A 13,020-nucleotide genomic window follows, 5' to 3' on the forward strand; every position below is an offset into this window, starting at 1 on the left:
TAACATTTTTATTGGAAAAATGTTGATTGTTAGAGTGAAAAGTGTCAAGGAAGGAGAAATAAGGTGTAAATGTGACCTAGTGAATAAATGCTTGTGTTTTTAAATAGTTTATCTTGTGAAAAAGATGGCTGAAAAGTTGCCTTTTCTGAACTTTGAGGGGCCGTAACTTTGTAAATAAGAGGGAGCGCCGCTTTTTTCTTTCGGATTCGTAATCAACGCACCAAAATACTTAAGTAGGTACACTCAAAAAAATTTTCAAAATCGCCGGGTGCCCGCAAAATGAATATTTAACGAAAATTTTTCTACTCAAATCAACTAGTCAAAAATTCTCAAGATTGACTCTAAAATTGAGAATGAATTTATATCACTATTAAAATCAACAAAGTATAACTTTTCCTTTCAACCTAAAAGAAAGTGGAATCTGCCCCCTAGCTCGATCATCCATCCAAGCTCTCAATTCTCGCCGACACCAGAAAACCGCAAATGCCTTTCCTATACCTGCTTACATACCTATAAACATGGCCAACTGTAAATTACAAAATAATGACATTATTATCCCTACTGCTCCCTTTTCAAGATTCCATTGGTCATACATCCATAGTGGGGGTGCAAGTCATAGGTGTAAGCATGCAGCTGTCTGAATCAACCGAATCAAGTCTGGCTGTGACTCGGTGCTGTCTGACGTTAGGTTAGTTGAGCGTCGACCGTGAGCGTGGAAGCATGTCAGTTTTAGGCAACCAGCCGACCGCGAACGTTGCCGTTGTCTGAATCGGACGGAATCGATGTTTCCCTCCTGAATTTTCTTCACGTCTCAGATCGAAATATCCATTTATTCAATTGTTCCCTCCTTTGGATTATCTCCAACCGCACTTTGCAGGATTGTGTTGTGAATCAAAATTTGGATTATTCGCTGCTGAAGAGCCCTTGTGATGTGGTGGTTGAGTGTCTTGTTACTTAAAGAGTTGTGTCCTTGTGAATTTTTGTGAATGAATTCAAAGGTGTGTTATTTCTTTCATAAACTTTCATTTAGATTCTCAAATTGAGTTGATTTTATTGAAAGTATGGCTAGTTTTTGGGCAATATAGATTCAACCGAGGATACAATTGTTGTCAATTAGAAAAGTGTATACCTTCTTGATTGAAAATCAAATTTATTTCACTTGAAAACTGTTCGGTTTGTTGAAAATTTGCGTTCTTAAAAAAGTAACTACATTTCTCTCAGTGAGTTCGAAACACAACAGAAAGCTTCAACGACGGCAAAAGACGGATGATTTGAAAATGAAATTCATGAATTTGATTTCTAAACACTAAAGGAATGAAACTGAATAACTTGAAACGTAGATGATCTCAAATATGATTCAGCAATGCAGAAGGATACCTATCTTAACTGATCAGTACTACAATTTTCAAATTCAAATTAGTTCAAAAATCATTTTTTGTTTGCTTGAAGGTATCTCAGATTTTACGAAGTTTCTCGTATGTAATTGAAATCGTGATGAACAACATGTCTCTTTTGAAATCCGCTTCGTTTTGGATGAACAAATATTCAAGTCGATCGCTTGAATTTATTTTAAGAAAGACAAGGGCCAAAGAAATGAAATTAGAATGGTTTTTCATGAAAGGATACTAGAAAGAGACCATTTGTTATGTTCTCAAAAATATAATACAATAGGAATGGTATTTTCAGCTTCGTGTATGAACGTCAAAACTAATAATAATTAACAAATCGTATCGGTTATTACTAAGTATTAGTCTTGTACGTATTTGACAGTAACAAATCCTGTATGATTCTATGAGTAATCAAATTTAGAAAAATCAATTGAGTGAAACATCTGATGTTTTTCCAACATATTTATTGAAAGAATCGATAACAAATTAGTGATTCTGCATGATGAGTGTCAGGAGAAAAAAATGTTTCCATTTTTTCAAATGTTAATCGACCAGTGCAATAAATGTATTTACCAAGTAATTTTATAACGTGTTAGTACAATCATTAAAAATTGTAATGATATAGCAGTGAAACTAATGGAAAGTCAAAAATTGTGTGAATTATTTTTACAGAATGTACTTCAGGAATATGGACAAGTTGTTTGAACTGACTTATTTGAAATAAGAATATCCTTTATAATTATTGACCATCAATTGGTGAAAGACAACTTCTTTCAAGTGATTTTGAAAACTTATACTACTGATTATGGTTGAAGTTCAGTCTGAACAAATTGGTGTTATTGAGAAATTATGTTAAAACAATCAGAAGCGATGAGAAAGAAGACTGAAAACAATGAACTGCAGGAAAGCATTTCAAAACTCATTTTTAAATGTACTACTCTGCTTTGGAAAATAGAATAAGGTGACGATAATGCTAGAAAACCGATTCGAAAAGAATAAACGCATGGTAATCGATCGATATAAAATTGAATTTCCATATAACCTTGCATAACTATGGTGAATATAATTCAAGAATTATATATAGAATGAAATTATTTCCAAAAACGTTTTTTAAAGGATAGTACCCCGAGTTTTTCGAAACTCAATCACTGGTAATAACTACATCGTTCATTTCAGATCTGCTGTTATTCAATAGTTGTTCTAAGAATACTAGTTCCATGTTCACACTGACACACTTTTCGGTTTACATTAATAAAGGAATACAATTTTTCTTTAACTCAGCTGAAGAAAATTATTTGTCGCCATTTAATCTAAAACAGTTTCGATTTAATGCTGATGCTGTTTGATTGCCAATTCGCGGGGAGTGATATTCACCCTGACCTGACATTTCTGAAACTCATTGATGATGATTACTTTCAGTTTGAAAAAGCTGTTTATATCATATAATCAACTAAAAATAACTTAGTAACACTTCAACTCGAAACATGTACATAATATCACATTTTCAATGGAAACAATTATTGTCAAAATTATACGGTAATGAATGTTCTGTTATTATATCAGAGCTGACTGCACTAGCCATCAATCATTGTACTTGATTGACAGATGCTCCAGTAGTAATATAAATTCGGATTCACTACCTCCAAGCCTATTAGTGTCTCCAAGCCAAAGAAAACATTCCAATAAACTGGTTGGAAAATTCTTAAATCTGAAATTATTTTGACAAGCATGAAAACAGGTTTTGATCAATCAATTACTTATCTGTAAATACTAGTACCAAAAGGAATAAAAAAACCGTAAAACCCTGAAAATAAAATAATGTTAGTTGGAATCGCTTCATTTGAATACAAGATTATATTTTACGATTTTCTAACGGAACCAGGAATCGGAGATTTCTTTAGTTATTGTTACAGTTTCGTTCATCTCAAGGAAGGTCCATCAGCATGCACAAGTAAACTCATCTTTGAATTCACATGAAGTAATAAAATCCTCTTTCATCGTGAGAAACATAAGAAGCTATGTTAGTATTTTCACTTCGTCACTTGATTTTTCACTTAGTTTATGTTACTTGACTCGTTCTCTTATCATTTTACTATGTAACAGTCAATTTTGCAATAGTTTTTAAGTTACAGGCTTGAAACTATAAACATAACTGTGGAGAAAAACTTCATTCATTTATTTAACTTCTATTTTTATGTATTTCCGAAAACACTATAAAGGGATTGCCATAAATTCCTTCCCGTAAATTAACCGATTAGCGGATAGACAGGAACTGGCAAGTTTTTTGTAGTCTGTTAAACCGCAGAACGTGAGTTAAAGCAAAACATAATGATTTTCTTGATGATGAACGATACTGAAGTTAACATACAAAACATTGCATCTGTGTGTGGGTAGTATTTATGAATAAATGGTGCACTATATCTGCTACCTATATCTTATCATGAAAACTAGATATGTAATTGAAAAAGTATTGACGGTGTGATTAAAATTATTGTTAATTACTTAATGATAGTGATAGTGTAAACAGATTTGATCAGAAAGTAAATAGCAATAATTTCGCAGAAAACCACATATTGATGAAAATTTTCCAAATGAGAATAAAACTGACCAACCTGTTCAATTTTGAAAAAAAATGGGTATTGTTGATCAACAAATAGAAAATGTTATACTAACCTTTTACTAAGGTGTCTGAAGAATTGTTAACTGGGGCATCCGCCAAAAATTAGAATATAGCTTTCAGAAATAAAATTAATATTTGTGAATTACTAAAGTGTAATAATTTGCATGTAGCTCTTTAAAATATTTTTTATTCACACTGAGTTTCACTAGAGGTCATATTGGTTGGGATTTCAACATATCTTTGTAACTTTGATATATTATATGTTTCCGTGTGTGTGAAAATTACCGATCACCATCATGTATGAATTGGACAACTTTTGAACTAACTAATTTCCGTTATCATATCATCTAGAAAATCATTTATCCAGCGATTGACTCTAATCAATAGAAAGGTACTAATTTATTCACAAATAAAAAATTTAGCTATGGAATATCTGAGGGATATTTGTCAAGGAACTGTCTGAAGAACATTCATTTTACACACACCCAATATAACTGCAAATCAGGTTTAATAATACGAAAAGGTTCTACCTAGAGTTATATCGAAAGCTTCATCGAAAATAATAATACCACAAGAATTAAAAACTTCAATGGATGAATTTTAGTTTTTTAACGAAAACTTTGTTATCATGATGATAAAATACAGAGTCTGTAGGACAAGTAGTTTAATCTATTGTTGGATGCTTGACTCGAAAATAACAAATTTTGAGATGAAAAAATCAGATAAAATATTTATATCAAGTGATATTTGAAAAATAATTTCCGGAAACGTATAGCTCCATTTTGGTAGCCTAGCTTCAATTGTTTTATCATTTTATTGCTTCAGAAGCAACGAGTAAACAAGTCAAATATAAACGAAACTCTTGTTGCTTTTGTGTCATTATACAAATGTAGTGATATTATGTGATCACCTAAATCAAGATAACAGAATAATCAGAGGAGATATGATTTGAACAAGTTTTCATTACATTACAAAAATTATTGCCATTCATATTTGTGTTTGTGTCCGTTATTTGTATTCACATATCATTAAAATTCAGTTTTCAAATAGTTTCTATGTGCAATCAACTGTGAATGGTAATCATACATATTAAACTGCAATACAAACAATCTTAGCACGCGATGAATGAGTGTATGCCTGTTATTATCATAATGACCATTACAACATATAATAATGCTGCAATTATAAAAATTCTCCCATTGAATTCATTTGCTAAGAAAGACATTTTTTTTCAAATTATCAGCATCAACGTAGGATCCATCCTTTAATGCAAGTAAATCTAAAATTTCCACCCCATATTACACCTCACTTACATTATAAATGATTGTTGATGAATTGTCGAGAATTTGTCGTGGAAAGAAAATGATTATCTCACCCCTCGTAGTGAAATTCTTGACAGAACTAAAATAATGATAATAACCTACATTCAATTCAATTCCATAATTTAAAGAGTGTCTCACAATAAAATAAAGTGAATAAAGCTGCTTAGCGATAAGTGCTATTACACTTGTTTCGCCATACAATATCTAAAAATACGTATAACAATAACATACATATACAAGTACTAAACAATAGAAAAAATGAATAAATAAATACATAGTATATAAAATAATAATAATCAGAGTAATTATAAAGTTCCTTCTTATTTATATAAGTAATAATAATAAGTTACTCTATTCATACAAACATTATCTTACCAAACATATCGATGAAGCTGATGAGCGGTATATGTTGTATATGTTGTTTCATATGAAAATGTCATAATGTTATAAAAGGAATGCAAATGATATAATAGTTACACAGAAACAATAAACAATGTAAAAGTAAAAAACATAGTTCATAAAGTAATATTGATGAGGATGATAATTAGGCCATCATTTATGTAAGCAGTACACAACAACATACTAGGGTTCAGGATTTGTTTAGCTAAACATGAACATCGAAGTGGTAAAAATATTTAATTTCTTCATTTTTTTTTTTCAATTTTGTGAACGGAAGAAGCCAGAGTTGGTCCATCCATACACTGTTTCAGAAATGATCATATTCAAATGAATATATTTTTTAGGAGAGATTAATTATTCGTAAAAAAAGCTTCTGAATTCAATTGTTTTCCTTCCTTCGGATATTTTAAAAATTTTTTGCCTAAAGATGAAGAAGTATAAACTGAAAAAGATTTTTTCTACATTTCATATTTATCAGATATCCTTGTTGAAATAGTAAAAATGAATTTAAAAATTTCTTCACTCTATCAGAAGAGGGAAACTGTGATTTTTTTCCAGTGATGTAATCCTTCTCTTCTTTTTTGCATCAAGTGAAATTTCTCAAATGGACTTTCGTTCATGATCATTCAAAAAAATTCAGAAAGAAAAATATACCTACCGTGCATGGTGCAAAATGGTCTTACAACACAAGATACGACAAGAAAAATTAAATAATTTTCTTCAGAGAAATACATTACAGTTATTTTTTATTTGGAATCATTTACAACAAGTAGTTGACAAATATTGGTAACAGAAGTTTAAACATTGTGGTTTTTTCGAAAAATTCACTACAGGTTGATTCTGCTTGATATCAAGTTAGCAGAGCTACCATTTATTTTAGAAAACTGAGGCCACAACTGGACAAACTGGAAAAATAGATTCCACATTAATTTAATGGAAATGGCCGTGCTTACTTAACACACTTGTTATTTCTTCGGAAAAATCCCCCAACTATCTCTCACACATTCCAAAGAGCACATTGACAGGCAAATATTTGACGGGAACAACAAATAATTCAAAATGAATCGGTGTCGCGAAAACAAACGAATTTATCAATCACGTTGATAATTCAATATTTACTTTAGGAGTTCAATGGAATGGCGTGTCACATTAATGTTCATTCGAATTTATTTGATCGATTTACCACCACATTTGAGCGCTCACCTCGACTGCTCATGATTAATGACTGAGTAATGGAAGTATTGCATTCGGCTATATATCAAACGGAATTTGTTTCCAGAGGATTCTTTCTCAAGCGTCAGTCGTTCACTTCGATCGTTAGTTCGGAGGTGATTTTCTCGAAGAATGTTTACTTTTGAAGCAATTGAGGTTATTTATGGGAATAGCATCTAATGAAAGCTACGTGAAAACGATTTACGAGGAGGTTTTCTATATAATGTGATAATTATTTTAGGGCCTGTTTAGATCCTAACTTTGAAACTCAATTATTTTCACTTAGTATTCTATTCGATTCATTGAAAGGTACTTTCAGATATACAATTCTTCATTCTTACAGTGGTCAGTGCATGTCCCCTGTGCAGATCTGTTCTGAATTTTTCGCTTGACATAAGTAACTCGAAAAAAAATAATCATGTAACACTAAACAAGACAATTAGGCAAATGAACTCGGTGAAATCTGTTTAAATCTGTTTTTCCGTCAACCAGCTACGAACGACAACCCTCAGGAGTCGAAGCTTATGCGAGCTAAGGATTAACGAGGTCTTACCTTTCAGCGTGTGATTCCTAACACTTAGGAAAATGGATACACACATTTTGGAATGCTTACATAGAATTACCACGAACGCACAAAAAATCAAATCGAATAAGTTGTTGAGAATGTCCACCTCCTGCAAATACTTTTGCTCTTGAACGTAGTCTTGCTCCTTGAGAAAAGCCAGAACTGATTTTGATACTTTCAGAATCTGTTTCAGTACCTCTCAATACGTCTTCATTTCTTTCACTCCTTTGTAATTATATTTCATTACCCGAATTATGGTGTACATATTTAATGGTAGTTGTTAACTCCTTGGAAAAATCTGAGCTCCGGGGCCAAACCTGTGGTCCTCTGAGATCTATTCAAATGTTGTTATAATATTTTTTCAAATACTTCGCCTTCTAGAATATAGAAATGCATAAACCTCGATCGATTTCTTCCTGAAATGAGAACATCTATCAAAGTTGTCGACATTTTTTATTTGGTCATCAATGACAGTAATTGTTCTCTCAGAAACAGCCGGTATTTATTCCTTTTCAACCTCTCATGCAATAAACTAAGTCACTTTGGTATGGATAAATTTGTCGTTGATCTTATTGAAAGCTTTTTGAAACACCGAACTCAGTGTATCAGCCTTGATCAATCCAAATCAGCAGGTCTGAATACCAAATTCCATTCTTGGACCGGTTTTCTTCAACATCTATATATCAGATTTCTATGAAAGTCTAAAATTTTGCACTATTCATCACTACGCTGATGACACTCTAATTTATCTATATTTTCCAGAAGGCAACCTGGAAGCACAAGAACTAATAAATAAAGATCTCAATTTGCTGTACATTATTGCTGTATGTTATTTGGACCTAAATCTGATAGGAGACCGACTTCTAACCTCATCAAGATCCACATGAATGACGTTGCCTTGCATTTCACTTCTTAAAGTAGAAATTTGGGTTTGTCGATTGATTTGAGATTTTCTGAACACATCAGTCTTCTTCCTGAATCATCTTATAACATTCTCAGACAAATTTTTACCAATAAAAATATTTTTACTACACAACTCAAACTTAAGCTTTGCGGAACTTAAATTTTTTCTAAATTATCATATTGCGATTGCGGTATACGTAAATTTGATCACATCAGTACTTAGTAGGTTTGATGACATATATAAATTATTTTCAACAAAACAACCTGCCTATTTATATAATAGACTTTTCAACTTTTCCCAGACTAACAACTATTATACTCGAAACTCTACACGATAATGTCTTTCAAAAAAATGCTTTAAACTTCTTCTTAAATCCTAGTAATTGGTACTCTGTGTGTCGATTTTTGATAAGCCCTCATTATTACTCATTTGATTTAAAAGCTTGTTTTATTATGTTGATCAATTTATCTTCTATTCTACACTTGTTTTCAATATAATATTTTTCAGTGTATATTTCTGTAATTGATTTGAAAAACAGCTTACGCTGATAATCCGCCTTTTCATCTAATTTACTTTCCCATATTTCTATGTTTTTTAGATTCATAAAGTCGATTCAATATTATTATTATTATCGAATAATCATCGCATATTCAGCCCCCACGTTAACGAAAAACTGCTCCAGGTTTGTATGTAGGTTTTTTGTAACCCTAACATGATTACAGTGAATGTTTTGGATAACATTTTTGGGAAAGACTGGTTTCATCGGAAAATAGAATTTCCCTGTCAAAAAATGCATTTTCATTCACTTTTTGGGAAAACTATTGGCATAAGTTCATTCTCAAATATGATAGAAAATCATCGAGACTTTTACAAACAAGAATACGTATATGGACAAACTATTGAATCCAGTACAGTAAGTTGTTATCTTTCAAAATTTCTAATTGAAAAGTACTTCCCATAGAACCAACAGGCTCTCAGTATATCATCAGCAAACCTGAACCTGTATTGCTTATCTGCAGATCAAGCATTTTGAATAATTCTCTCCAATTCATTGGCCGAAATACCTGACAAACTAGACTAGGTAGACAAATGTCAAATCTGTTTAGATTCACTGAATAAAATCTGCTTCTTACTCACCAGAAATATATTCAACTTCAATGATACCAAATTTTGAAACAACGTACCTACAAATGAGTAGATTGGATTTCTTTCTGAGAAAACGATAAAAACTCAAGAGACCAGATTGAATCTTTAGGTCTGAAAATTCAGTAATTTTTTTTTCAACGACTTTCATGTATAGGTAATGATCGTGGATACCCAACCAGCAAAGTTGTTTTATAATTCCATGGTGTTGCAACAGTTTTATTTTATGAGTATTTTATAATTACTTCTGAAATGCTAATTGATTATATTAGATGATCGGTGAACACAATACAGTTGTAGGCAATAAAAGTGTTTTAAAAAATTTGTCATAGAAACGTTTATGAAATAAAATTAAAAAACCATTATAAAATAGTCAGGAAATTATGACAGAAACGTTTTTACAACTAACTTATAAAACTTATTTTTCTATAAAAGTAAATTATTATGTAGCAGTTTCATAACACTTTTCTGCGAGATTTTTATGATAGTTATAAAACTATTTCGAGCTTATTCTATAACTGTTTCCTGTAGCTTTAATGAAATTTTTTTATTGGAATGCTTTCAGATACTATTTTATTTTCATTACCATATTATCACTTCAATGATAATTTCCCAACTATTTTATATTATGGTAACTATTTATATTATTAAAAACTCAATGGCAGCCATTTTGAACATTTATTGGGGGGTATATAATAGTTTCAGATTCAGTTCGAGGTGCTTCAAATAGACGAAGAAATGACTTGGTGTTCCATAAAAAAACTTTTTGGAAGCTTTGAGTCGCCCTGTATATTGGAAATACTAAAAAAACACTTGGAACTATCCCACCTAACCTAGTGCTTCAATTTTATTTCAAGCACTAGGTTAGGTGCTTTGAAAAACAGGAAAAGGTTATTATAATAGTTAAAACCCGTCGTTTAGCCTTTATAATCGATGAAAGAAACTTTTTAGCCAAAACTTACAAAATAATAATTATTGTAATTTTGAATGAGAGCAAAAGAAGGGGTGAATTTTGAAAAATGTTCTATATGCTTCCAACTGATTATATGAAATGTATCGATTGCGCTGAAAAAAGTTATTTATTGCAATGCATTGAAACTGACGAATGGATCCAGTAAACTAATTGTGTTGAAATCGTCATTGAAGTATAAATATACAAGAACATTCGAGTTGTGCTGTTGTGGTAACGAATGTTTATAACTATTCACCATTCAAAGTATTAATGATTATAAAAGCCTAATGAATAAAATTATCTTCGAATGCTGAACAGGATCGAAAAAAAATCACCCATTCCTGAGAAAATTTTCACTATGCAAACGTAATATTGTTGATCGATACGTGAGTTCAATCACAATAGTTTGGAAGATTTCCAAGTAATCATCCTGCGAATGTAATTTCTTAGCAGAACTCATTTCTTGAAGCGAAATTCACTTTGGAAACTTTTTGTTTGCCTGATCTTTTGAATGTTTCGAACTTTGTTACTGAATTTTCAGGTGAAGTCATTTATCATAATGGAATAGAACTGTTGGAATATTCTGTAATGTCGAAATGCTTCATGAAACTTAATTTATACTTTCTGATATATTTTCATGTTTCCAGCTCATAAGTGTCTGATTTTTTCAGTTGAATAAAGCCACTAATAATGATTTTTATCGTGCTGGAAATTATGAAAACTATTTTATTTACTTTGTTTATTCTCGTAACAACGAAGAATAAAACGAATTTAATAATATAGTATATAAACCCAATAAAACGACAATATCCAGATCCTGATAAAACAACTTCCTATCTTTTACGATTTCTCGGCAATCAAGATATCTGACAGATTTTATGTTTATAATACATAAGAAGGAAACAATCTTACGGATTCCTTTCTGTTTTCTCCTCTTTCGATATTTTACTTACAATGGTTCACACACGGTATAATATCAGGCCCGTTTCTATCACTTTTTGTTTTCTTGTCGTGCCAGTTCAAATAGTTCAAATGGTCTAACAAGAAGTACTGAAAAATGTTTAAATATACTGCGTATTCCATTTGAAAATCCAATGTTGCGGTGATTTCCTGTGAAACTGAAAGTGCTGCTGATTTTTTTTCTGATCCAATCAACTGGGAAAAATATGACAATCATATGAAGATCAAGATCTTCAGATGATGTGGTGCTACAGGTTTTTCCGGATTTTTCTGCAGCTGAAAAAGCAAATGCGCCACTGGAATCAATGAAGTCGCCCCGGAGCGCCAATTAATTTTTAATATTTATTGTTGTTTTTATTTTAACTTTATCGTTGTAATATATCTTTGACAATAAGTATGTCGAACAGACTCAACAAGCAAATGAAACTCGTTTCAAAAAACAGGCAGTACATATTCGATTTCAGAATAGAGCAGAATAGAATATTTATTAACCATTTCAGGTACAGGTAGTACATATGGCAAATCTTAATATAGTTATAGATAAAAATACAATAAATAAATAATATGATAAAAATAGATACTATGTAAATCACGTATGGAATTCTGAAAAATATACATCACAAGGAAATCCTCGTGAGAACTTTATAAACAGATTACACTGGAATCATTTAGGTATTCTCAGATCGGAAAGTTCTGATGTGGCTTGATACCGTTTGGAAAACGGCCATAAAATAAATGAAAAAATGTCTGAAATTGTTGAGATAGGTACAAAACACTAGATTCGTGGATGATCTGGAAATGCCAAAAAAAACTATTAAACAGTAAAAAAAATCTAACTCCAAACTGATTTTTGGGTTAGGTTACGTTAGGGTTAGGTCCAAAGTGAGTGGGCCTATACGACCTCCACCGCAACCCGCAATGGTTCATTGTGGCTCACACCTATTCACAATAGAGCAAATAAACCCAGCTTTCTAACGAAGCCGATTAGTTTGTACGGTGAGTGGTCTTTCAGGTCAGATGGTAACCTGATTTGGTCCCCTGCAGGGACCTGAGACAGATTTTGCGTACGCCGCTCAAGAGGTACCCCGCTTTTGAGGAGACGACTCAGTCGTTTCCTGGCTGCACCACCAAACCTTTTTTTTCAGGTTCAGTTATTGGATCAGGAGTTGGAGAGTTGAGAAGCTCTCGCTCCTGATCTAAAATTACAGAGAGATCAGTTGGAGTCGTAAGCCCGACATCTATCTCCTCTGTAGACTCAGCGTCAGAAAGAATTTTTAAGTTTACTCTGTCCATGAAAGTCCCACGAGTAGCTAGCCAATGCACTCGCCAAAAACAGCATGCACAGTGGTTCAGGCAGTGAAAGATGAACAAGGACAGACAACTCGCCTTTATTTGAATCGCTTTGTTGAAAATTTGTATGATAGATATAAATAAACTAATTTTAAAGTTAGGATTCACTATTGCATCTCCTGAAGATGCCAAATTGGTTACTGAAACCCACCTTGAGTAGAAGTCTGGAGTTCATGAGCACTATTCTATACAAAAATGCCATAGT

At 32.0% G+C, this 13,020-nt stretch overlaps 1 protein-coding gene across 2 annotated transcripts in view; it reads left to right on the plus strand.

Annotated features, from left to right (window-relative positions):
• pxb (putative Hedgehog signaling attenuator pxb) overlaps positions 1–13,020 on the plus strand; it is a 157,759-nt gene that overhangs the window by 7,046 nt on the left and 137,693 nt on the right. Inside the window, exon 1 of one of the 2 annotated variants that reach the window (XM_074185971.1) lies at positions 650–998. The exons of the other annotated variant lie outside the window; for it this stretch is intronic. The gene's annotated coding sequence lies outside the window, so the exon portion shown is untranslated. Of the gene's footprint in view, positions 1–649; positions 999–13,020 lie in introns of those variants that run through there. 2 annotated transcript variants of the gene reach the window in all.

This window comes from Leptinotarsa decemlineata, unplaced genomic scaffold (assembly GCF_025532065.1).
Source record: "Leptinotarsa decemlineata unplaced genomic scaffold, Ldec_3_MD MMD2_tig00078422_RagTag_RagTag, whole genome shotgun sequence".
NCBI classification, from domain to species: domain Eukaryota; kingdom Metazoa; phylum Arthropoda; class Insecta; order Coleoptera; family Chrysomelidae; genus Leptinotarsa; species Leptinotarsa decemlineata.